This window comes from Scyliorhinus torazame, chromosome 1 (genome assembly GCF_047496885.1).
Source record: "Scyliorhinus torazame isolate Kashiwa2021f chromosome 1, sScyTor2.1, whole genome shotgun sequence".
NCBI classification, from domain to species: Eukaryota; Metazoa; Chordata; class Chondrichthyes; order Carcharhiniformes; family Scyliorhinidae; genus Scyliorhinus; species Scyliorhinus torazame.
The window spans coordinates 273,867,482-273,891,909 of NC_092707.1; the positions used below are offsets into that span (position 1 = coordinate 273,867,482).

At 48.3% G+C, this 24,428-nt stretch overlaps 1 protein-coding gene across 7 annotated transcripts in view; it reads left to right on the forward strand.

Annotated features, from left to right (window-relative positions):
• The window catches only part of LOC140421442 (1-phosphatidylinositol 4,5-bisphosphate phosphodiesterase beta-4-like), a 677,584-nt gene that overhangs the window by 193,433 nt on the left and 459,723 nt on the right, over positions 1-24,428 (forward strand). For all 7 annotated transcript variants that reach the window (XM_072506170.1, XM_072506171.1, XM_072506164.1 and 4 more), the window contains one exon: positions 18,105-18,171. The gene's annotated coding sequence lies outside the window, so the exon portion shown is untranslated. The remainder of the gene's footprint in view (positions 1-18,104; positions 18,172-24,428) is intronic.

Genomic DNA, 24,428 nt, shown 5'->3' on the forward strand with positions numbered 1-24,428 from the left:
TCTTCAAAAAACTTCACCAGCTGCTCTGTCGACCACTGTGCCGTCTCTCCGCGGCCTTGCTTCTCCGCCATGCTTTCCCGTGTTGCCAGCTATGCTCATGTCTTCCTTGTAGAACTTTGCCTTCTCACACGGCCACTTCTGGTCCAATTCTCCATACACTGGAGGGGGATTTCTCCTCACTGTCTCACTCCTTCACCGATTTATCCAATAAAATCCGGAAAAAACCAGGAGAAAAAGGTCCAAAAGTCGGTTACAGCCGGGAGCTATCAAATGTGCGACCTACTCCTCCATGGCCGCCACCGGAATTATTTTGAGATGGTGGAAGTGGCGGATGTGTTTGTGAAGGTGGAAGCGGCGGATGTGTTTGTGAAGGCAGAAGGACGGGGGCAGAATTAAGAAATGGGGCTGAGGATTGGTCTTGTACTGACGGTATGGGGTTTGTAGGAGTGCATGTAGCTTTATGTTTTCACTGCATGTTGGTATATGTACTAAATGAGTCAACATTGTCTATTTGGCAAGGTAAGAGTTGGGATGTTCCTTTGTAATGATGGTTCTTTGGGGTTTGTGTGCTAAACACTGGGGTTGTGTGTTGAACGTTATTTCTTTGTTTACCTGGGACCGGGCAGGGGGGAAGTGATTGGAGGGGAGTGAGGCCTGGACAGGAGACTCCACACTGGTTAGTTTAAACTGGCCAGCGAACGGGTGTGTGGTGGGGGGAGGGGCTGCGGCCATCAGAACCTGGTAGAACAAGTTTCGATGAGCCCAGGAGGGGTGAAAAGTTGGGGGAGGGGACCAATACTGGGTGAGGTGTTTTCGAGAGAAAGTGGAGGGGACGAGTCTGTGAGGGAGGTGGGGGGTTCTGCAATTCATGGTGTCATTCGTTGTACACTTTTGGGGATTGGATGGGCTTGAATACTAGTGGGTGCGGGGGGTGGGGGCGGTGGACTATATCAGGGGATTGACAGTGTATTCGTTACTGTTTGTTGGTGGGTGTAAGTTTTGAAGAAAATGTGAAAAAGGAGAAGATATTTAAAAAAAAAAATAACTCTCAGAACTTCAGTTTTGATTAGCTTCTCTTTGGGCTAAGCCATTTATTCATTCACATGCATTATTATATTTAAATTAATTTTTGGCTCATATCTGGAAAATACCAGTCAAAAGGTCTGCTGCATGACCTTGGCTGGTGCAAAAGTGAATTCTCTCCTTAGCATTGCGTCAATGGCATTGGAAGCACACATTCATATTTTGCCAAATTCATTAATGCGATGTGGGCATCAGTGGCTCGGCCTGCATTTGTTGCCCATCCCTGATTGCCATTGAGAAGGTGGTGGTGATCCGCCTTCTTGAACCGCTGCAGTCCACATGGTGTAGGTACACCACAAGCTGTTAGGGAGGGAGTTCCAGTATTTTGACCCAGCGACAGTGAAGAAATGGCCGATATATTTCCAAGTCAGGATGTTGAGTGGCTTGGAGGGGAACTTGCTGGTGGCGCTGTTCCCTTCGAGATGGGCAGGTTCATGGGTTTGGAAAGCGTTGCACTATATCTTTGCCAATGATGCCACAGAAACCCCATTTTTCTGTACTTGTGTAGGTAAACAGGAATGGGGGGTTGAAATAATGATCTTATTGAATGGCGAAGCAGACCCGAGGGGCCAAGTGGCCGGATGTTATATGCTAAGTTTACAGTCGTAGAAAGGGAGCAGCTTATCATCATGCAGCTGATTGTTAAAATTTACTCCAGCTAATTGGTTTCGTTATTTTCATGGAATTTGAGAATTTAAGCCTATTATTTTCATTGCACTTGTGTTAAACCACTGTTGCACCTATATTAGGTGATGTACGGTAGGACCTGTACTACATGTATGGCGGTAGTCCCTGCCTGCTGGCTCCGCCCAGTAAGCGGAGTATAAATGTGTGTTCTCTGTGCAGCAGCCATTTTGCCAGCTGCTGTGGGAGGCCACACATCTTAGAGCAATGAAGCCTCAGTTGTATTCAACTCTCGTCTTTGTCCAATTGATCGTGCATCAATTTATTGCTCTAGGATTTTCAGAAGATGGACCTCCGCATCAAGCCGGATCGCCTGTAGCTGGATCCGCAATCAAGCGACGCCAAAAAGAACTTTCAGCACTGGCTAGCTTGTTTCGAGGCGTACATCAGGTCTGCACCAGACCCTGTTCTGGAGGCTCAGAAAATACAGATACTGTACTCGAGCTTGAGCTCCAACATCTTTCCGCTGATCCAGGACGCGCCGAACTACGATGAAGCCATGGCGCTACTTAAGGAAAATTATGCCCAGCAGACGATCACGCTCTTCGCCAGACATGTACTCGCCACTCGCTCTCAGCTCCCTGGTGAGTCCATAGAAGACCTCTGGCGGGCCCTAATCCCACTAGTCCGGGACTGTGACTGTCAGGCCGTTACGGCCACTGAATATTCTAACCTCCTTATGCGGGACGCTTTTGTTATGGGGATTGGGTCGGACCTCATACACCAGCGGCTTTTAGAAGGGGCCACGCTCGATCTCGCAGAGAAAAAGAAGCTAGCGCTCTCTATGACGGTCACCTTGTGCAATATTTAGGCCTATGCACCCAGCCGCACGGCCCACCCCTCCTACGCATCGTGGACCCCACAGACGGCCGCCCCAGCGGGAGCCTTACCCAGCCAATACACCTGAGTCACGTGCCAGCCAGCTAACCCCGGGGGTCCGCGATGTTACTTTTGCGGCCAGCAAAAACAAACCCGCCAACGATGCCTGGCCCGCGCTGCCATTTGTAAGGCTTGCGGTAAGAAGGGGCACTTCGCCGCGGTGTGCCAGGCCCGCGCAGTCGCCGCTATCGCCCCCACCCCCCTCGTTTACGCATGATGGGCGCCGCCATCTTCACCCCCCCGGACTATGTGCGGCCAGTGGGCGTCGCTATATTTTCCCCCTCAGACCACGGGAGGCCAGTGGACGCCGCCATCTTGTTCAATCCCTACCACGTGCGGCCCATGGGCACCCCCCTCAAGATCTTCAGGCACTGCCATCTTGTCTCACCCATGGCACATGGGCACCACCAGCGTTCCAGGATCCATGCCCCCGGGCACCCCATCATCCGACACCAGCGACGACCAACCACGACTCGCTTCAGTGATCATCGACCAGTCTCGTCTGCACAATCTGGCCACCGCATCTACCAGCGTTAAAATAGAAGGAGACGTGACCTCTTGCCTGCTGGACTCTGGGAGCACCGAAAGCTTCATCCACCCGGATATGGTAAGGCGCTGCTCCCTCGCAGTACACCCCGCCAATCAAAGAATCTCCCTGGCCTCCGGATCCCATTCCGTGGCGATCCGGGGGTACTGTACGGTCACACTCATGGTCCAGGGCGTAGAATTCAGCGGTTTCCGCCTCTACGTCCTTCCTAACCTCTGCGCTGCCCTACTGCTCGGCCTGGACTTCCAGTGTACCCTCCAGAGCCTAACCCTGAAATTCGGCGGGCCCATACCACCCCTTACTGTGTGCGGCCTTGCGACCCTAAAGGTCGATCCACCTTGCCTCTTCGCAAATCTAACCCCGGATTGCAAACCCGTCGCCACCAGGAACAGAGGGTACAGCACCCAGGACAGGACCTTTATCAGGTCCAAGGTCCAGCGGCTGCTTCGGGAGGGTGTCATCGAGGCCAGCAACAGCCCCTGGAGAGCCCAAGTGGTAGTAGTTAAAACTGGGGAGAAACACAGAATGATCGTGGACTACAGCCAGACCATCAATCGGTACACACAGCTCGACGCGTACCCCCTCCCACGCATATCTGATATGGTCAATCAGATTGCACAGTACCGGGTCTTCTCAACGGTAGACCTCAAATCCGCCTACCACCAGCTCCCCATCCGTAAGATGGACCGTCCATACACTGCCTCGAGGCAGACGGTCGCCTCTATCACTTCCTCAGGGTTCCCTTCGGCGTCACCAACGGGGTCTCGGTCTTCCAAAGGAAGATGGACCGAATGGCCGACCGGTACGGTTTGCGGGCCACCTTCCCGTACCTAGACAACGTCACCATCTGCAGCCACGATCAGCAGGACCACGATGACAACCGTGCCAAATTTCTCCACACGGTCACTCTCCTGAACCTCAGCTGCAACAAGGAGAAGTGCGTGTTCAGCACGAACTGCTTTGCCATCCTCAGCTATGTGGTTCAGAACGGAGTTCTGGGGCCCCAATCCCGACCGCATGCGCCCCCTCATGGACCTCCTCCTGCCCCAAGGCCCTCAAACGCTGCCTGCGGTTATTTTCCTACTACGCCCAGTGGGTCCCAAACTATGCGGACAAGGTCCACCCACTCATACAGTCCCCTGACGGCCGAGGCTCAACAGGCCTTCGCCCATATCAGAGCCGATATCGGCAAGGCCGCGATGCACGCAGTGGACGAGACACTGCCCTTTCAAGTGGAGAGCGACGCATAAGACGTCGCCCTAGCCGCCACCCTCAATCAGGCAGGCAGGCCCGTGGCATTCTTTTCCCGCATCCTTCATGCCTCAGACATTCGGCACTCGTGCGTCGAAAAGAGGCCCAAGCTATCGTTGAAGCTGTGTGGCATTGGAAGCATTCCCTGGCCGGCAGGAGATTCGCGTTCCTCACTGACCAACGGTGGGTAGCCTTCATGTTCAATAACACACAGCGGGGCAAGATCAAAAATGATAAGATCTTGAGGTGGAGGATTGAGCTTTCCACCTACGATCACGAGATTTTGTATCGCCCCAGCAAGCTCAACGAGCCCCCAGACGCTCTATCCCGAGGTACATGTGCAAGCGCACAAGTAGACCGATTCTGGGCCCTGCACGACAGCCTTTGTCACCCGGGGTTCACACGGTTGTACCATTTCATAAAGTCCCGCAATCTGCCCTACTCTGTCGAGGAAGTACGGACAATCACCAGGGACTGCCAGGTCTGTGCGGAGTGCAAACCGCACTTCTACCAGCCAGACCGTGCGCGCCTGGTGAAGGCCTCCCGCCCCTTTGAATGCCTCCCCTTCACCAAACGTAACACGTATTTTATCAGTGTGGTCAATGAGTACTCCAGATTCCCCTTCGCCATCCCATGCCCCGACATGACGTCTGCCACCATCATCAAATCCCTCAACACAATCTTCGCTCTGTTCGGTTTCCCCGCCTACATCCACAGTGACAGGGGATCCTCCTTCATGATTGATGAGCTGCGTCAGTCCCTGCGCAGCAAGGCTATCGCCTCCAGCAGGACGACCAGCTATAACCCCCGGGAAAATGGACAGGTAGAGAGGGAGAACGGGATGGTCTGGAGGGCCGTCCAACTGGCCCTACGGTCCAGGAACCTCCCGGCCTCCCGCTGGCAGGAGGTCCTCCCTGGTGCAGTACACTCCATTCGGTCACTACTGTGCACCGCCACTAACAACACACCCCATGAACGTCTCTTTGCCTTCCCCAGGAAGTCCACATCCGGGGTGTCGCTCCCGACTTGGCTCGCAGCTCCAGGACCCGTCCTTCTCCGTAGGCACGTCCGAGTCCACAAGGCGGACCCGTTGGTGCAGAGGATGCAATTGCTCCATGCGAACCCCCAGTATGCCTACGTGGCGTACCCCGATGGCAGCCAGGATACTGTCTCCCTCAGGGACCTGGCACCAGCAGGTTTCCCCCCCCCCCCAGGACCATCCGTCCTCCCCCTGCCCACGCCCGAGGATGAAGAGGATTTTGGCATGCTCCCGGAGTCACCGAAGACCAGACCAGCATCGGCATCGCCGCCACCACTGCGTCGCTCCCAGCAGCACATCAAGGCCCCGGACCGGTTAAACCTCTAGCTGGTTCACTGAGCTTCAAAAGAATTTTTTTTTTCCCACAAATATTGTATATGTAAATTCAATTGCTGTATATAGTTCTCCACCACCCCTGCCGGACTCAATTTTAACAGGGGGTGAATGTGGTAAACCACTGTTGCACTTATTTTAGGTGATGTACAGTCGGACTTACTGCAGGTACGGCGGTAGACTCTGCCTGCTGGCTCCGCCCAGTAGGCGGAGTATAAATATGTGTGTTCTCCGTGCAGCAGCCATTTCGCCAGCTGCTGTGGGAGGCCACACATCTTAGAGCAATAAAGCCTCAGTTGTATTCAACTCTCGTCTTTGTCCAATTGATCATGCACCAGCACTGCTAGCTTCAGAATGTGGCTGAGTGCGCTAGTTCCATTATCCTGCTCATTCCCTGAACCCTTTACTTTTTTTTCCAATCTAACTCCCACTTAAGTAACAGCAGTGAAGTGTTCCATATTTTGATTGTGCCTCTAATTTCTTCCTGCATTTATCTTGAGCTTGCAGCTACTTGCTTATCACTTTACTGACCAGTGGAAATGATTCAATACTGTTTGTCCTCTGCGCCCATTTTGTCATGAGCACTGCAATCAGGTCTTCACTCGACCTTCTTGCAGTTTTTCAAGTGTCTCATTCTGCCCAGGCATCAACCTAACTAATCTTGTTAGATTTTTCCGTGACTCCGATATATATCCTTTCCCTTGTTGAGGTGTCCCCAAAAAAGAAGCAAACAAGACTGTGATAATGCCCCACCCTGGGGCAGCACAGTAGTTCGCACTGCTGGGTTTGATCCTGGCCTCGGGTCACAGTCCGCGTGGAGTTTGCATATGCACCCCGTGTCTGCGTGGGTTTCACCCCCACAACCCAAAGATGTGCAGGTTAGATGAATTGGCCACATTAAATTGCCCCTTCATTGGGAAAAAAAAATTTGTACTCTGAATTTATTGAGAAAATAATGCTCCACTCAATGTCTTATACAGAATGATTATCAATGCTTGCTGATTGTATCTCATACCATATATAATCACTCTGATATGTTTGTGACAGCTTGCCAATTTAGAAAATAATAGCAATGCAACATTGAGCTCATGAATCATTCTCCACTTCATCTTATTATACAGGGAAAATGGAGGGGGCATCTGGTTAATATTTTGGGCTGGTGAATAAATATGCATCTTGGCCTGGATCCTGTTATAAAGGATTGATGCAGAATTCACCAACACATTTGGTAGGCTTGACAGAGAGAGAGTTGCACTAAGAGATTATCCTGGTGCCTGCATTTACTTTCTACGTAGAAGTTTGATTCATCTGGGAGTTTGGTTCTCTGTTGATATTTTTGGTTTAATGCCGACTGCCTTATTTGCTAAGCGCAATAGAAAGCAGTTAAAATTGAGGTGAAAATGGCAACAGAAATTGGATGCCTCCATTGGCCCGAAACTGACATTTAAAATTAGCAGTGAATGCTTTTTTTATTGCCTATAACAAGCGTTTTAAGACCAGTTAAGCTTGTTTTTTTAACTACTGGTTCCACTGAGTCCTGTGCTGCATCCCACTGAAATGTTTTAGTTGCTATCTGACCTCGTACTGTCCAATTTTACATGCGTGATGTCAACAGAGACGGTGCTAAACCACACAGCTGTTGTATGCACTTTGCCATTAAGCTGCGGGAGCAGAGATCCAGGCGACAAAACCTCCTTGAAGTTTCCCCCGTGTTCAGGACATCATCAGTTGCAAGGTGATGAGTTGGGTGTTCTGGATCACATACAGGTCACCAACACTTGAAATAGTGCAACACTATTTTATTGAATCATTAACTGTTTAAACATACTTAGACTGTGGGTTAATACGATACTAGCTTTCACTGAAGACCTCTGCCTTGTCATAACCAGTCGATGCACTCAGCACATGGTGAATGTCTGTGTTGCAGGCTGTAAGCTCTGTCCTCCTAGCTGGCTGCAACTCGAATGAGCGGGAACTCTGATGCTCCCTGTCTTTATAGTGTGTGTGCTCTCACTGGTGATTGGCTGCAGTGTTGTGTATGTTGATTGGTCCCACTGTGTGTCCATCAGTGTGTGTCTGCACCATGGTATGCTGGTGTATATTATGACATAAGGATTTGCCTGTTCAGGCTCCAGTAAAGTAATCTTAAAACGGAGATGGTGGCATTGTGATAATGTTCACTGGACTAGTAATCTAGAGGCCCAGGTTAATGCTGTGGGACATGTGTTTAAAATTCAATTGATCTCAATAACGGTGTATTGCATGTTTATGAGAAAAATGTAATGAAGAATATAAGTGTGAATTTAAAAGAAAAATTATTCATACTTTTAAAAAAACACCTGGTTCACTGATATTCTTTAGGGAAGGAAATCTGTCATCATTACCCAGCCTGGCCCATGTGTGAATCCAGACCCACTGCAATGTGGCTGATTCTCTTCCCCCTCCCCTCTGAGATTGTCATTGCCACTCAATGCAAGGACAATTGGGATGTGTGAACCCTGATGTTGTGAGGCAGCAGTGCTAACCACTGCCACCGTGCCACCCAAATTGAGTGAGACCTGTTCCAAAAGCAAAGTGCATTGTGAGCAGTGTTGAGAAACCGCGATTGGTGACTCTGCAACAGGCAAAACCATGTACCAGAACTTTTACTTTGCATTCCGACACACCCATCAAAATAAGAACCGAATTGCATTTGTAGAACACCCTACTTACCCTCAGTATATCCCTAATCATGTCACAGCCAATGACATAATTTTGAAATCTAGTCACAGTTGTCATACAAACAAACATGGCAACCAGTTTCTGTACAAAATAGTCTCACAGAGAAGGAGATAAATAACCAGATAATCTGTTCAGTGATGTTGGTTGAGGGATAAATGTTGGCCAATGCACCAAAAGACACTCTAGCTTTTCTGGAAAGGGTGCTACAAGATTATTTAGTGTCTGGACTGTACTTCTTAGAAGCTACTAACTTTTCACCCATAACATCCTCTATTCTAAGGAAGCCAGACAGAAGGCCCTAACCCTGTTAGCCCTAACAAAACATGGGCAGCATAATGCCACAGAAATCATGCCAAATATTGGGAGACTGCTTTAAATCCATCCCTAAACCTGTGTGCTCTGACTTAGTACAATTCTGGTTGCCGCACTACCAGAAGGATGTGGAGGCTTTGGAGAGGGTGCAGAGGAGGTTTACCAGGACATTGACTGACCTGGAGGGTATTGACTATGAGGGGAGTTTGGATAAACTTTTTCACTGGAATGACGGAGGTTGAGGGGCGACCTAATAGATGTCTACAAAATTATGAATAGCATGGACAGAGTGGATTGTCAGAAGCTTTTTCCCAGGGCGGAAAAGTCAATTACTAAGAGACATAGGTTTAAAGTGTGAGGGACAAAGTTTAGAGAAGATGGGAGTTTTTTTTACACAGCGACTGATGAGTGCCTGGAACTCGCTGCCAGGGGAGTTGGTGGAAGCTGGTACAATAGTGACATTTAAGGGGCGTCTTGTCAAATACATGAAAAGGATGGGAATAGAGGGATACGGACCTCGGAAGTGCAAAAGGTTTTAGTTTAGACAGGCATCATGATCGGCGCAGGCTTGGAAGGCCGAAGGGCCTGTCCCTGTGCTGTACTGTTCTTTGTTCTTTATAAGCTGTTTATAAAATGCTCAAGCAGTGCCTTTGAACTGCATTCATGTTTTTGTTTCAGGAGAGACAGTTTAATGGGCTGTATCTTTGACAGCTGGTTTCTTCAAACTATATTGTTGGGAGACCAGATTATGCTGTAGGTTGCAGAGTATAGTTTCAATTGGAGTCTCTTAACGTGGTGTACGTATTAATGGGTTTGCACTGCTCTTACCTTATTTTTCTCTTCAGTTCTTTTAAAAAAACATTTAAGAGTACCCAAACAATTAAGGGGCAATTTAGCGTGGCCAATCCACCTAACCTGCACATTTTTGGATTGTGGGAGCGAAACCCACGCAAACTTGGGGAGAATGTGCAAACTCCACACGGATAGTGACCCAGAGCTGGGATCGAACCTGGAACCTCGGCGCCGTGAGACAGCAGGGCTAACCCACTGCGCCACCGTGCTGCCATACTCTTCAGTTCTGACACTGTGTTGACACACCAGAGTTAATGGGCTGCAGCAGGCACCTTCTAGGGAGCAGATTCCTGGATGCTCCCCTGACAAACGAGGAGCAATGCATTGAGAATGCCAGGTAGGTATGCCAACAAGGTGACCTTGCCGTGCAGTGTGAGCTCTGCTCGTTTGCACACAGCTGCATGGATTGTTTGTAAGATTATCAGCCCCACTGTGACATCTCAGGCAATGAATAAAGTCGCGGTCGTCATTATTGTTTTTCCATCTGACTGAAAATCTTGTGCCAGTGAGTCAGCACTTCATTCACATGCACAGGGAGAGAGTGATGAGCGTTTTAGTGCTATTCTCTCTGAATTCTCCACTTTACACAGCAGTTTCAGTGGCCTTACCCTGCTGATTGATTTCTTTCTTTCAGGCCATCAGAGAGCTCGGCCGGCATTAGGATCATGCTGGCAAAGGATAATTATTTGCGCAATTAACAGCATTACTGGCAGATTCTCCAGAAGTGGGGGAATTTGTACCAAATGACAAAGAGTGTATTAAAAATTAGTTCTACATCTTTAGAGTCAGCATAACGTTAGGTTGACAGTACTTGGGGGATGATATGCCGGGGAAGGAGATGAGACGAATAAGCAGATAAATAAAGCAATAGCATAATAAGCAAATAGTGCAAAACCACTTGTCAGGTGAAAATTGCTTTTATAATATTCTAAGAGTCCTTCCTATTTATTTCCTTTGTTCCCGTTTCTTTTATGTGATTTTATTATTTTCATCCATGGACCCTTGATCAGAATGCGCCTTTAAGCAGAAGACTCGAGGTTAAAGCAGCCTGCTTGTTAGGTTCCCAGGTTTTGCTTTTGGAAAGGAGGTGTGCGATCACCGGCCTCGTTACCCTCTCGCTCAACCGAAACGAGGTTGGTGAGTAGCTGGAGAAGTCAAAAAGTGAACCACGCCAGTCGCCAGTTTGAGATGCAAACGGCCTGCTCCCCGTAGGCAAAATCATGATCATCCCGTAGTGTGGCAAGAAACCAATTATCACCACTTAAGCCCCATTTACATACAATTAACGGGAGGCACCTCATATCCAACAGCCTCCCGTCATTCAGCGGCCTCCCAAGCAAGTGCTCACACTGCTGCCGATTAGTGCTCCTTTTGAAAAATGTGAACCTGGGTGAAAGGCTTCTGTGGGGAGCTGAGGAAGGGCGTAGCCATCTTTGCTCACAGGCAAAGTGTTCTGGGGCGCTGGGCTTGCTGCCCCTCTGCTCTGTGGAGGGGTGGGGGACCCACAACTGGGGATGGGGCTGCCATAGGAGGGTGGGGGTGCAATTGGTTGGGGGGGGGGATGGGGGGCAACCACTCGCAGCACCACCATGCCAACCCCTGGATTGTTTACCCGTTCCGGGGGCAACCCTTGTGCCTGACCGTCTGCCCAATGACCAACCAGAACCACCACTGACTGTCGAGGTTGCTCAAGGCTATCGCTAATAGGGAATTGGTAATCGTGGTTACGTATGCACTTCACACAACCCAAGTGGATTCCTGTGGGTGGGCGGGCCATGTAGCACATGGGAGTCATTGCCTAGCATCCCAATCACACCTTGATGCCTGGACTCTGTGCTGGAACACTGCGGGAGACAACACCACACACTAAACATCCGAACACCCAAGGGATGGGATTCAGCTCCAGGGACAGGTCCACGGCCGGAGGGTGGGTGGGTGCCATGGGGAGGGGAGAGACAGGCCAAGGGTTTGAAGGACAGCCCGTGTTGTGGAAGAAGGTGGCAGAGGCAGCATCCTACTTGTGCACCCCCCAGAAGCACCGATCAGGTATATGCCTCCTGGGCCAGCCCCTTCAATGCTGGAATGTCGACACCAGACAAAATGGACAAAGGGTCCCACAGATCGGCCAGAAGACATGGACAGTTATGACCACCTGGGAAGTAGGGGAGTGTGCACCATCGGTTCCCATTAACTCATAATGAGTATCAACTCCCGCGGTAATTGGGGTTGGAGCTTCCCCCTTAACAGGGAAAGCTCCACAGTATAAAAACCTCGGTCTGGGTGCAGGTCAGAGACGGTGAGTCTTCGAGGCGTGGGAGTTTAGTAGTAAACCATAAATCTCTTTCTTTGTATCCCACCATGCGCTCGTCGGATTCTACAGCTGGAATGGCTAATGTGATGGATACTAAAAGATACAGGCCATGTTGTATTTTATTACAAACATGTATCAAAACAGGTTATAGTGAACAAACATCCCGGGAACCATGCTTCCCTCCAATCAACTATACAGTCTGTACAGAGTTTTCCTCTTTTTCACCCCCTCCCCTGCGACGACCAGCCCCTCAAACACAGTCACAAACATCCCCCGCCTTTCCTCAAACCCCCCTGAAGAACCCCTTAACTCATACTTTATCTTCTCTAATCGCAGGAAATCGTTCAGGTCACCCAACCAAGGTGGCGATGCTGACCGCCACTGCAGCAAAATTCACCGGCGTGCAATCAGAGAGGCGAAGGCCAAGACATCGGCCGTCATCCTCTCCATGAGCTCCAGCTTCTCTGAAATCCCAAATATCGCCACCAAAGGGTCTGGATCCACCTCCTCCTCCACTATCCTGGCTAAGACTGCGATCACTCCCGCCCAGAATCTTCCCAATTTTTTACAACCCCAAAACATGTGCGTGTGATTCGCTGGCCCCCACCCACGCCTCTCACACTCATCTGCTACCCCCTGACAGAACCCACTCATTACAGGCCAAGTAGTTATTATGCTGTGTTCACCTGCTATTTTTTTTAAATTGCTTAGAATCACAAGGGAGATAGGCTTAAAGCTCATATTTCAAAGTTTTGGATATTCTTAACTTCATGGAGGGTAGAATGTAGGAGACCAGCAAATAGTGTGTTGGAATAGTTGAGTATAGAGGTGGTGAAGGCATGAATGAGAGTAATATATTAAGTGCTATGGAATTTTGATCGTAATGGAAACATTATGAGGGACATGTTGATTGGTGGTGTCTGAGGGATGTGTAAACACCTTATAACAGGTCATTATTACAAGGGAGGAAGTGTTAGGTGTGTTAAAAAGCAATAAGGTAGACAAATCCCCAGGGCCAGATGGCATCTATCCCAAATTAATGAGGGAGACGAGATGAAATCGCTGGGCCTCTGACAGAAACCTTTGTGTACTTGTTGGCCACAGGTGAGATCCCAAAGGATTGGAGGATAGCCAAAGTTGTACCGTTATTTACGAAGGGTTGCAAGGATAATCGGGGTAATTATAGGCCAGCAAGCTTGGCGTCAATAATAGTGAAATGTTGAAAAGAATTCTCAGAGATGGGATCTATGCACACTTGGAAGTGAATTGGCGACAAACAGCCTGGTTTTGTACAAGGGAGGTCATGACTCACTAATTTAATTGATTTTTTGAGGAGGTGACAAAAATGTTTGACGAGGGAAGGGCTGTAGATGTTGTCTGCATGGACTTTAGTAAAGCATTTCATCAGGTCCCTCATGGTAGGCTGTACAGAAGATTAAATCACATGGGGTTAGTTAGGGGTGAACTAGCTGGATGGATTCAGAACTGACTTGGATATAGATGACAGAGGGTAGCAGTGGAAGTGTCTTTTTCCCGAATGGAAGTCTGTAAATAGTGGTGTTAGGGATCAGTACTCGGGGACTTCTGCTCTTTGCAATATATATAAATGACTTGGAAGAAAACGTAGCAGGTCTGAGTGGCAAAATTTGCGGATGATACTAAGATTGCAGGAGTTGCGGATAGTGATGAAGATTGTCAGAGAATACAACGGGATATAGATAGGTTGCAAAATTGGGCAGCAAAATTGGGCAGAGAGATGGCAGATGGAATTTAACCATGGCACAGCATGGTGGCACAGTGGGTAGCACTGTTGCATCACAGCTCCAGGGTCCCAGATTTGATTCCGGGCTTGGGTCACTGTCTATGTGGAGTCTGCACGTTTTCCCCTTGTCTGGGTAATTCTCCCTCTGTGTACCCGAACAGATGCCAGAATGTGGCGACTAGGGGCTTTTCACAGTAACTTCATTGCAGTATTAATGTGAGCCTACTTGTGACAATAAAGATTATTATTAATAAAGATTATTATATTATTATTAACCCGGACAAGTTTGCGGATGATACTAAGATTGCAGGAGTTGTGGATAGTGCTGAAGATTGTCAGAGAACACAACAGGATACAAATAGGCTGCAAAATTGGGCAGAGAAATGGTAGATGGAATTTAACCCGGACAAATGCGAGGTGATGCATTTTCGGAGATCCAATTCGGTTGGGATCTATAAAATAAATGACAGACCGTCAGGAGCATAGAGACACAGAGAGATCTAGGTGTGCAGGTCCACAGACCCTTAAAAGTGGTACGGAAATGGTGGAGAAGAAAGCATATAGCATAGAAGATACAGTGCAGAAGGAGGCATTCGACCCATCGACTCTGCACCGACCCACTTAAGCCCTCATCGTCCACCCTATTCCCGTAACCCAATAACCCCATCTAACCTTTTTGGTCACTAAGGGCAATTTATCATGGCCAATTCCACCTAACCTGCACGTCTTTGGACTGTGGGAGGAAACCGGAGCACCCGGAGGAAACCCAGGCAGACACTGGGAGAACGTGCAGACTCCGCACAGACAATGACCCAACGGGGAATCGAACCTGGGACCCTGGCACTGTGAATCCACAGTGCTATCCACTTGTGGTACCGTGCTGCCCATGGTTTGGTAGTTCATGGACAGACACGGATTTAAAACTAACTGCTGCATTAAACTTATATATGAAAGGATACATTTTAATTTCGCACACAAAGTTGGTTTTGACAGAAGACTGAAAGGTTTTGCCCCTATAAGTTATCCCTCCAAAATATTTTGGTGCCCAGAAAATGTTCACAACACAGCTACAGTATTTCTTAAAAGGAGCCAAAGGGGCCAAGTAACAGCTCCTAGTGCATCCTGTTATGGGGAGACTGTGGCATAAATTGTTAGTCATCCAAGCCCAGGAGAATGTCCTGGCATGCTTGCCATCATAGGGCGAGGTATCAACGTATTAAAAGCTCGAAAATTATGTTACGCTTGTATAGAACGTTGGTTAGGCCACATTTGGAATACTGTGTCCAGTTCTGGTCACCGCACTACCAGAAGGACGTGGAGGCTTTGGAAAGAGTACAGAAAAGGTTTACCAGGATGTTGCCTGGTATGGAGGGTATTAGATATGAGGAGAGATTGAATAAACTGGGATTGTTCTCCCCAGAGAGAAGGAGGCTGAGGGACGACCTGATAGAAGTTTATAAAATTATTAGGGCTATAGATAGGGTGAACAGTTGGAGGCTTTTTCCCAGGGCAGAAATGACAATTACAAGGAGGCATAAGTTCAAGGTGAGTGGGGAAAGGTTCAGTGGAGACGTGTGGTGGAAGTTTTGTTTTTAATTTCGAGTACCCAATTAATTTATTTTCCAATTAAGGGGCAATTTAGCATGGTCAATCCACCTAGCCTGCACATCTTTTGGGTTGTGGGGGCGAAACCCACACAAACACGAGGAGAATGTGCAAACTCCACACTGACAGTGACCTGGGACCTCGGCACCCTGAGGCAGCAGGGCTAACCCTTTTTAAAAAATAAATTTAGAGTACCCAATTATTTTTTCCAATTAAGGGGCAATTTAGCGTGGCAAATCCACCTATCCTGCACATCTTTTTTTTGGGGTTGTGGGGGTGAATCCCACGCAGGCACGGGGAGAATGTGCAAACTCCACATGGACAGTGACCCAGGGCCGGGATTCGAATCCGGGTCCTCAGCGCCGTAGGCAACAATGCTAGCCACTGTGCCACTGTGCTGCCCCTGCCCGGAAGTTTTTTTTACACAGCGGGTGTGGTGGCCTGGAATGCACTGCCAAGTGAGGTGGTTGAGGCAGATACGTTAACGACCTCTAAGACTTAATCTGGATAGGCACATGAACAGACGGGATATAGAAGGATACAGGCAGTTGGTTTAGATAGGATACGTGATCGGCGCAGGCTTGGAGGGCCGAAGGGTCTGTTCCTGTGCTGTTTTGTTCTTTGTTCAATTTGACTTGACATATATAAAATCAAGTTTTCAAGTGCGGAGAGGTTGTTCAAAAGTAGCTATGACGTAGCATGATATTTTAATACCTGGTTACACCTCAGTAACGAGGTGTAATTTTTTGGGAGTGTGCAGGAAGAGCTTAACAGTGATGTTAGAGCAGGAAAGGGCCAGTTTTGCATGGCTTTGGAAATTATTTTCACTCTGAGCTGGGTAGTTTCTTGATTGGCAAGGGAGTCAAGGATTCGGAGGGCGTGGGGGTGGGAAGGGACAGGGGGAGAGAGAGGGACGTGGCTAGACAAAGTGGAGTGCGGCTACAGCCAGATCAGCCATGACTGTATTGAATGGTGGAGCAGGCTCGAAGGGCCGAATGGCATATTTCTGCTCCCAATACCTGTGTTGCTATGGTTTCTGTTTGCAGGGACTTTAGCAGTGCACATTGTGGAGAATCATAGAACTACTGAGAGAAACTCCAGATTCTGGAATTCTATATTTTACTGTGCATGGGTGGACTTCATAAGGCACTGCCAGTTTCAGAGCGGTAACGATGCACACATAGGCAGCTTCTTCATCATGACATGACAAAATCTGGGCCGGTGATATTCTGCAATAGAGAGTTCTGGACCTGATTACTAAATATCATTAGATCTTGCAGGGGGCTGATTAGCTCCCTTGGCGAGATGGCTAGCGTGTGGTTCAGAATAATGAGGTAAATTTCAGAGGTAGGCTTGGGACCTGTTTCTTCGCCTCTGCCAGAGAGCGGAAGGCAATTGAAGCTACCACCGACAAAAAAACGGCAGAGGAAAATAACTCCGGATGAAGCATCAGCAGACAATGGCTTACCTTCAGGCAGAGTGCAGATGAATGCAATTAGGTTCGACCTGCCTTTATAGCTGTTATTACTGATATTATCATGTTTATTTGCATTTATTAATGCTGCAAACCACCTGATTAATGATTGATACAATTGGGATGAGCATGTGACCTGGGGGTGCATCCGCCTTTTCCTGAGACTGCATAGAACGTCAGGAGGGCTACAGTGTGGAAAACAAGCAAGTGTCGCCTCTGTAATAAAGAGAATCAGGAATGTTTGTGTTATTAAGAACCCAATACCAAACAATCTTCATTCAAATGATTATGCAGGGGCTTTCAAGAAGAAACGTAGGAAAGCAGAATTCACATTCGCAGGTGCAACAGTGCCCACGAGTCGATTTTACTTAATTGCAGACTCACTTTATTTCAATGAAGACTTCAAAAATGAAATCCCGATGTGCAAACTCCCCAGTTGAATTGGTTTGATTTTTTTTAATTACGCCTAGAAATCATCACACTTTTCCAAGCATAAGATTGCAGCTTTCTAATTATCCCAGGCTGCAATCAAAGTAAAATATGTTCATAGTGAGGGGGACGGAGCAAAAAAAGCCCTCCCATGTACTGCTGGCCCACTCCATCCCACCAATAGCCAGGGTCGTCAGGCTTTTGCAAGCTTTTTGAAGTTGGATTGACTTCTTTGAGAATCTTCCAATGTGATTTCATTTTCAGATGTATATACTGCATTAAGTGACTCAAAAAGCTGACAAATTAATGCAAAACATTTGAGAGATTTAAATAATTGGTTTTAGAACTCTAATTTGTGTATTCAACTTATTGTGTGATTTGATTGTAAAATTTTCAGCTTCAATATCGGTAACAAATTAATCGTTTTTTCTATCCACCTAGTTTTAAAAAAGAGTTGCTTTAATCTGGTCCAGGTGTAATTGATGCTGTTTGAGCAGGCATTTGTGGTTGATCAAGGCAATTGGAGCAAATCACCATTGTAAAGAAAGCAATAAAGAGTTTGGGTTCATATAGCATCTTTCACATTTTCTGGACATTCCACAATGTTTCAGACTCTGAAATTATTTATGGTAACTGTTGTACTAAAATAAATTTAACTTATTTCTTGAATATCATATGACAAGTTGCAGATGTGAGGCTGTTGAGAGGTTTTTGATGCAATGCTTGGCTGCGAGATGCAAGATTTGTAATGACACACGATTTTATAAATCTCCTACATGAGAGATTGTCAACAATTTAAAATTTTTAAAAATTCTTTTACAGAAGAAAGCAACCGATGACACATTTGACAAACTAGAACACATTCTTCCAGTCAAACAGTCATTGTATGGTAAGCAATTGTTTTTTTCAAATAGATTATCATAAGAGAAAGCAGTTGCTAAGTGTCACTCAAATGCAGAATTCCTTTTTAATGATTATGATGCATTCTCCCGTCGCTTCAACGGATGAGCGCTCAGCAAATAAGTGAAGACCGGGTTTGCAGGCTTGGTTGATGTCATCTTCTGTGACATTAAGCCAAGTCGCAATTTGCATAACCACTTGCAAATACAGCAAATACAGCAAATGAAGTCAATGTTGGTGGGATGGTTGGAAGCATTGGCTTTGTGCCTCCCGGGCATGTCCTGAAGGCACTTAACTCTGTTCTCCTCGTTTGATGAAAGACTTCTCCATTTGGGTCCCGAGCACAAGTTATTTTTGCTCTTGAGATTAGCTTTCATATGGTCTTTGTATCTGAGTTTGGGGTGTCCTGTGGTGCGGGTTCCTGTGCCCGGCTGGCTGTGGCATATAGTCTTTGGTAAAGGGAATCCTCCGCGTGAACCACATGACCCAGCCAGCAAAGCTGAGCTCTGATGCACACACTCTCAGTGCCAGGTATGCAGCACTTTGCAAGAACTTCAGTGTTGGGGAATTTGACCTGCCACCTGAGGTTACAAATAGATCTCCGACGACAGGGGTGGAATGCTTCTTGTTGCTTTGTGCAATGCTAGTACGTTGTCCGAGTCTCGCAATCATAATTAAATGATGTCAGAGGCACTGCCTGGGCTTTGAATTTTGTTGTGAGACAAACTCGACGGTCTTTCCAAACACTGTGAATGTACCTGCCAAACTCTGACCTTTCTTTTGCCAAGTGATGGTTGACTTTGTCATCCAGCGCGTTCTCATGGGAGAGGATATTCCCAAGGTGACAAATCTTCAGTGTGAACGGTGGGATCTGTTGTTTTTTGTTACTCTGGGATCTTGTGGTACGGGGACGGGTTGATATGGGGCCGGGTTGATACAAGATATCTGGCTTCCATTGTCAGGCCGAAGTGTAGTGATTGCTGTCCATCCTGAATTGAATTTTTACTCTTGTGTCAAAATCAGCTCCCCGTAACACCGCTCTCACTGTGCACCGTTCCTTATAACACCGCTCTCACTGTGCACTGCTCCCTGTAAAACAGTTCTCATTGTGAACTGCTCTCCTAGTATTGCTTCCTGTAACATTATTACAAAATGTCCTATTACACTTCAGGGGCTTGTGTGGACTGAAGAGTTTGTGTGAGTCTTGTGGGCAGCAATGCAGTGTCTGGAAAACTTCCACCATGAGCAGGAAGCTACACAGCACCCCCAACAGTGCTGTAGCTACACAGGATGCTGTTCCTGTGCCCCTAGGTGTGGCCATGCATACTCTGCAGTTTCATCTGGCAGTTGAGCTAAAGAACAGCCAAGAAGTTGAGTTATTTGTTTGCCTTGTTGGGGACTGGGGAATGAACCACTTGTGCCGATTCTGCTGTGGAGCTGCCTGGAGCGATGATTGCTCCTGAAGCGGCCCGAGTGTTGGACAAAGGAGAGCCAGGACATCTCCGCTGCGTTCCGTGGGTACGGGCGGTGGTCCAAGCTACAGGATCTTCAGCCCAGCAGGCTTGCTTTATGTGGGCATTCGGCTGTTAACCAAAGCAGACATGGTGCTATACTCGGTCTCTTCTGGGCTGCCGTGACTTGTGTCCTACGCAGAACCTCGAACCGCCTTACTGCGTGTTAGCTCTGAATCTAGGCTGTGCAGTGGTTCTGTCCAGCGCTCATTTGCCTTGCTGTGTTGTGAGTTGAACGCTTAGAAAGCATTTGGCTTTCGTGGAGGTTGATTTAGACCAGTGTGAATTTGAACACCACTTGACTGAGGAATTCTGGATGATTGAAATTGCGTTTTCATGCTCTGCTCTTTGAAGGTTGTTTGCGAATGATGGTGAATTATGATCATTTTCGCACTTTTAATGTGCCAGTCAAGAAGATAATTAAAAGCGATGATGAAACTCTTCAATTCAGCAATTTTAAAATTAAATGAATGTACTCGACTCATTAATATTCTGCGATAGGGTCTGCTCTCATAGGTGGCAGCAAACATCCTTTATTGCCTCTGCTACAAAGTCAGACATTAAAATGCCAGGAAATATCAATAATGACAGCTTCACTGAAATGGGCTTGAAACGAGAAGCTCTCTTAATAATAATACTGAAATAAAAGAAACATGGCAACAGTATACAGCAGCAATCAGACATGGGATTGTGGAAACTTCTTTCCTTTAAAAATGGAAATATGAGGGGAGCAATAACGGAAAACGGAAATCCTAGACTGTTGAGTTATAGAATTATCGAACCCCTACAGTGCAGAAGGAGGCCATTCAGCCCATCAAATCTGCACCGGCCCTTTGAAAGAGTACCGTACCTAGGCCCACGCCTCCACCCTATCCCTCTAGTAACCCACCTAACCTTTTGGGCACTGAGGGGCAATTTAGTATGGCCAATCAACCTAACCTGCACATCTTTGGACTTTGGGAGGAAACCGGAGCACCCGGAAGAAACCCATGGAGACACAGGGAGAAAGTGCAAACTCTACAAGTCACCCGAGGTCAGATTTGAACCCGGGTCCCTGGCGCTGTGAGGCAGCAGTGCTAACCACTGAGACACCATAAAATAATGTTTTGTGTTTGAACAGCGTGGCTACCCATAACGGCAAAACTTTTGTTTTTACCCATTTTAACAGCTTTATTATAGTCAGAATGTCTCAAAAGTATAACACCGTTTAAACTTGCCTTTACCATGTTGTCAAACACAGCATCATTTAATATCTCAAAAGTGTGGGAGAGCCATTGGTCGAACTGGAGAACAGAGAGCCGATTCAGTGGGAGATTTAGGCAGGCAATAAGAAGAGTAAAACAAACATTCAGACAAATAGACAGCTAAATATCAGAGTGAATTAAGTACTTTGTGAAGGACTCTCTGTTTCTCGTTCTCTTTTTCCTCTATCTTTCCCCATCTCTATGCTCTCCCCGTCTTTCACTCGCCCCCCCCCGTCTTTCACTCGCCCCCCCCCGTCTTTCACTCGCCCCCCCCGTCTTTCACTCGCCCCCGCCCCCGTCTTTCACTCGCCCCCCCCCCCGTCTTTCACTCGCCCCCCCCCCCGTCTTTCACTCGCCCCCCCCCCCCGTCTTTCACTCGCCCCCCCCCCCCCGTCTTTCACTCGCCCCCCCCCCCGTCTTTCACTCGCCCCGCCGTCTTTCCCTCGGGGGCCCCCCATCTTTCCCTCGTGCCCCCCATCTTTCTCTCGTGCCCCCCATCTTTCCCTCGTGCCCCCCATCTTTCCCTCGTGCCCCCCATCTTTCCCTCGTGCCCCCCATCTTTCCCTTGCGCCCCCCCCATCTTTCCCTCGCGGCCCCCGTCTTTCCCTCGCGCCCCCCGTCTTTCCCTCGCGCCCCCGTCTTTCCCTCACGCCCCCCGTCTTTCCCTTGCGCCCCCCCCGTCTTTTTCTTTCTCTCTTTCCCGCTCGCCCTCTCTCTCCCTCTCGCGTTCTCTCTCCCACCTCTCATTCATATTTCTCTTGTCTGCTTGCCCATGATTGGCAATGCTTGTTCTTCATATGCACTTTTGTTTCTTTTCTTGCTATTTTCCTTGATGTATCTATTTTACTAATAATAAATTATATTGCTAGGGGGACCGTTCCCGCAGTGCAATACAGAACAGCCTGGTTAAATATGGTTCATGCCACTCCAGGGTGCCTTGCTCCACTTGGAATGTAAGTTACATTTGAATACATCAAACATTTCTTGATGTGGGCTTCACTGGTGAGGCCAACATTTATTGCCCTTCCCTAATTGCCCTTGGGAAGGTGGTGGTGAGCTGCCTTCTTGAGCCGCTGCAGTCCATGTGGTGTGCTGGGCGGCACAGTAGCACAGTGGTTAGCACTGTTGCTTCACAGCGCCAGGGTCCCAGGTTCGATTCTCGCTTGGGTCACTGTCTGTGCTGAGTCTGCACGTGTCTGCGTGGGTTTCCTCCGGGTGCTCCGGTTTCCCAAAAGACGGACTGTTAGGTGATTTGATCATTCTGAATTCTCCCTCAGTGTACCCGAACAGGTGCTGGAGTGTGGCGACTAGGGGCTTTTCAGGGTAACTTCATTGCAGTGTTCATGTAAGCCTACTTGTGACAATAATAAAGATTATTATTATCATAGTAATATTCGGGAGGGAATTCCAGGATTTTGACCCAGCGACAATGAAGAAACGGCAATACATTTCCAAGTCAGGATGGTGAGTGACTTGGAGGAGAAAGAACGTCCAGATACTGGTGTTCCTGGTATCAGCCACCTTTATCCTTCTAGATGGTTGTGGTTGTGGGTTTAAAAGCTGCTGTCGAAGGAACATTGGTGAGTTTCTGCAGTGCTTCGGTGGTGGAGGGAGTGAATGTTTGTGGCAGGGCTTTTCACAACCTCTCGATGTCCCAATGAATTAATTCTGAAATACACGCACCATTTTAATATGGCCAACTCTACAACCAACTTGCGCACAGCAAGCTCCCACTAAAAGCAATGGAAGAATGACCAGATAATCTGTTTTGGTGATTTAGTTGAGGGGTACACCTTGATCAGAATATACCAGGGGTAACACCTCTGTTGTGTTTTCGAATAGTATTATGTTTTCTTTTGAATTCACATGAGAGAGCAGATGGGGTCAAGGTTTAACATCTCATCCGGAAGACGGCAGCTCCGACAGTGCAGCACTTGCTCAGTGCTGCCTTGGCATACCAGCCTCAATTTTTACTGAAGCCTCTGGTCAAGGCTTCAGGACCCGAAAGTGTTCACAGGGACGTGACTGGATTTTTAAAATTTTTTTATTCTCCTCCATTTTCACATTTTCTCCCACATTTACATCCATCAACAATAAACAATAATCAGCAAGATATGTCAGTCCCCATAATAACAACAACGATCCCATCTACCCACCAACCCCCAAATCTCAACCCGCATGTTTACATAAACAAATGACAAAAAGGAATCGGGGATTACCCGTAGTCACCCTTAATCTTACACAGCTGCTCCCCCCCCCCCCCCCCCGGACTCCAGCTCCTCCTGTCCACTGCCTCTTGTAAAAATTCCTCCCCCCACCCTTGGTTCCTTCCCCCCCAACTTTCCACCCCGGCTAGACCACTCGGACCCTGTTCTGCCAGGCTCCGATGGCCACAGCCCCTCCCCCCACCTCACTCCCGTTCACTGGCCGGCACACACCGGCCAGCGTGGAGGCCCCCGCCCGGGTCCCTTTCCCACTTGCCCGGCCCCAGGAAAGCCCAAAGATCCCCTTTTAGCACACAAACCCCGCCTATCCACCTACACCCCAAAGAACTCTCATTTCGAGTGAAAGTCCCGTCCCTTCCCTTGTCCAAATATATACCACCTTGGCTCCTTTAATCTCTACACCCACGCGCAGTGATACAAAAAAGAAGAAAATACAGTCATGAGATTACATCGGCACATGGCCATTCCTCAATTTGTCAGTTCTGCCACAGTCCTTCTGCTTTCGCAAACTCCTCCGCTGCTTCCGCCGTTCCAAAATAAAAGTCCCTGAGCTTGTAAGTCACCCTCAGCTTCGCTGGATATACAATGCCGCACCGCACCTTGCTAACCGCCCTCTTCACCCAGTTGAAGGCAGCCCGCCTCCTTGCCAGCTCCACCGTAAAGTCGTGGTATACACTTATACCAGCTCCAGCCCACTGCACCACCCTCTCCTGCTTGGCCCAGCTCAGGACCTTCTCCTTCACCCTGTACCTACGGAAGCACAGAGTCACTGCCCTTGGCGGCTCACTCGCCTTTGGTACAGGCCTCCACGACCGATGAGCCCGATCCAGTTCATATCGGGAGGGGTCCTCCCCCTCCCCCAATAGTTTTGCCAGCATCGTGGCAAAATACTCAGTCGACTTCGGTCCTTCAACTCCTTTGGGCAGCCCCACAATCCTCAAGTTCTGTCGCCTGGATCTATTTTCCAGGTCTTCCATTTTTCTCGCCGATCCTTGTTAGTATCCATCACCTTCCGCATCTCTTTCCCCATCGAGGCAAGTTGATCACCGTGCTGCAATAACGTCTCCTTCACTTTCTTCAGCGCCTCCCCTTGCTCTCGCAGCTCCGCCACTGCGCTCGCCACCTCCGACCTCACCGGGGAAACCGCCTCCTCCACCAGCACACTCAAAACCTCCCTCATCTCCTTCCTCACCGTCTCCATGCATTTCGCAATCTGCGCCAACTGCTTTTCAAATTCCGCAGCCATCACCTTGGTTATTTCTTCAG